Here is a 2,540-nt window from a genome sequence, read left to right on the forward strand (position 1 = left end):
CTATGATCTGTAGTTTCCTGGGTTGGGGGTGGGGTGCAGTGATGATACATGTGAAAATTCTACAAGGCAAGCTAGCTGATCAGAGCTTCATGATTTGAAGAACGGGAATTTTGCAGATCTGAAATCAAAGTGTGTTAGCTCCCTTAGGTCCACTTCCTAGCTGTAATGGTTGGTCTGATTGCCCATTGGACAAAGATTTTAGTTATCTGGGAAGATTACCTTGATTCTCTTGTTGAGGTCAGAAGTCCTGAAGCAGGATTGTGTCCCAGACAGGGATCCCAGTCTGTTTAAGGTAATCCGAGTGTTCAGCGTACCAAGGAGCAAGGCTCATTGGTCTCTGCTTTCCAGGAGCCTTGTTGTTCTAGTTCCTCCACGTGAGGGACTATACCCTGAGCTGAGCAGAAACAAAACCTTAACTCTGCTTTGCTATCACATCAAGAAAACAGGGAGAAAATTCTACATAAGTAGTTTTCATTTCCCACCTCTCTGTTTAACTTGACGCTAATAGAATCTTTGAAGGGCATTCACTTAACAGAACACTAACTTCCTCCAACCCCCAAACTAAGAATTTCATCAGATACCATCCAAGGTAGTTGGCAATGGATTGCTGTATTCTGCCTACCTGGTGTGCTGAAAAGCCATGACACTGTGATTTCTGCTGTCCTGTAACTATAAAGCCTGTAACCAGTACATACTGGAACCTGCTACTCAGTGCAGCCTGAGTCCATGGTCCCAGGTCATAGTCATGTAGGTGTCACATGGATAAGCATGCACATCCTCTGCGGTAAGGCCTGCTGTTCAAGGAGACACAGTAAGGATGATGACTCTGCATATATACATGTGTAGGTCTTTCCTTCCACACATAAAGCACTGTGAAGTAAAAGGTGTTCAAGGTCAGCAGACTACATAGCTTCTCTTAGTGCATCTCCTAAGTAGGTAGAACTACTTCAGCACAATTCATCTTTCTCAGACAAGTATAAAGAAGAAACATGATCTTCTTCCCTCACAATTTCATCAGTTAAATGTGTGTCTCTGTTTTTTTTCAAAAGGTAAACAGCTCCATAGATTGTATTCAACTTTACTGGTTTTTTTTTTTTTTTTTGTTTGTTTATTGTTTTTTGTTTTTTTTTTTTCCTAATCAGTTTAATTTTTCAGTGCCCTGGCTGAGAGAGTGCTGGTGTCCACCAAGGTAAGATGGCGATGAGGGGGATTACTACAGGTACTCGGAGCTGTTGGCTATCTCACAGCATTTCAAGCAGAACCCCAATGAGCTCACAAGTCACCTGAATCCTGCGGGTGTATGACTAGAGAGGCCTTGCCCTTTCCCTGAATTCCGGGAAGCATGGAATGCTGGGTGACCTCACCCATGACACCATCTTTAACTACTGCTGCAAGGCCCCATGGGAGGAGGCGACTGACTGCCAGATACTATTGAGCTAGCTGCTGCAGCTAGTGCGTCAGCACTGGGCATCCTCCTTGCATTTTGAGCCCACTGAACTACCCTTCAGGCCCTGGAGCACCATGGAAGAAGGCATCCAGTTGGTGCGTGTGCTGAGCACTATTGAGTGGCTCTGCCTTCACCCAGCTCAAGGCCACATCATCGCCTACTCACAGCAGCACCTTCTGTGCTACAGCGTTCACTTGTCAGCCTTCTGGTGCGTGGCATGACAGTATTGGAGGCTGTGGTGGAGATCCAGACTATTGCTGATGTGGGCCTGCTCTGGCGCCAGAGCCATCCAGGCTGTGCCAAGCTCATGCTGGGGTACAACCCACCTTGCAAGGACCTCCTAGGCTGGCTACTCAGCCATGGTGTACTCAGGGAGCAAGTAGCTAGGCAGCCAGTCAAGGTGCTTCTGGAACTGTGTACATCGAAGAAGCCAAGCGCAATCATCGTGACCCCAACTCAAGGCTGACCAAGAGGCAGCCCCCATTACCCAGTTGCTTTGACCAGTCCTGTGGGGAAGAGCAACCAGTGCGTCATGACTCATCCTGGACTGACTTCAAGAGAACACTTGCACCCCAGGGTTGAGGTGGGGAGATGAATTGCAGAGGGGCTGCCTATATCCCAGGTCACTAGGAAGCAGCTTGGCAAGCACCTTTCCCACATCCCTTTACCTACAGCACTTAAATGCCAAGCCGCAAAGAGGGGTGTGCATGTTCGCAGCTACACAGTCCATGTGGAAAATAAGCTACAGGTGGCCATTGGCTGTGAATCTAGGGTGCTTATGACCCTGGAATTAATCCCCTTGAGTTGGAGCTTAAGGCTACACTAAGATGTGTGGCCACATCAGAGTCCCTATCTGCCTCCACATGGGCCCAAAGCACTACATACAGACCATCTTGATTTTTTTTTTCCTTTTTCAATGCAAGGTATAGGCCACACTTCCATGGAATTTTATTGGATGTTTGGCACTTTAGGGCCCTTCTCCCTATTGAAAAGGCTTAATATTGCAAACTTTTCTAATGCAGCATCTTTACTTTATATTTTATTTTGAGCTTATGTGACACTTTGGACACTTTGGGGTTTTTTTTTTTTTGGT

General features: G+C 46.6%; 1 pseudogene across 1 annotated transcript; it reads left to right on the forward strand.

Moving 5' to 3' along the window:
• Positions 1 to 768: 768 nt before the first annotated feature.
• LOC308433276 lies at positions 769 to 2,029 on the forward strand (annotated as a pseudogene). Its single transcript has 2 exons — positions 769 to 784; positions 1,195 to 2,029. The product of its transcript is annotated as an uncharacterized misc_RNA (transcript).
• Positions 2,030 to 2,540: the final 511 nt, after the last annotated feature.

Source organism: Micromys minutus (genome assembly GCF_963924665.1).
Source record: "Micromys minutus genome assembly, chromosome: 19".
In the NCBI taxonomy this organism is placed as follows: Eukaryota; Metazoa; Chordata; class Mammalia; order Rodentia; family Muridae; genus Micromys; species Micromys minutus.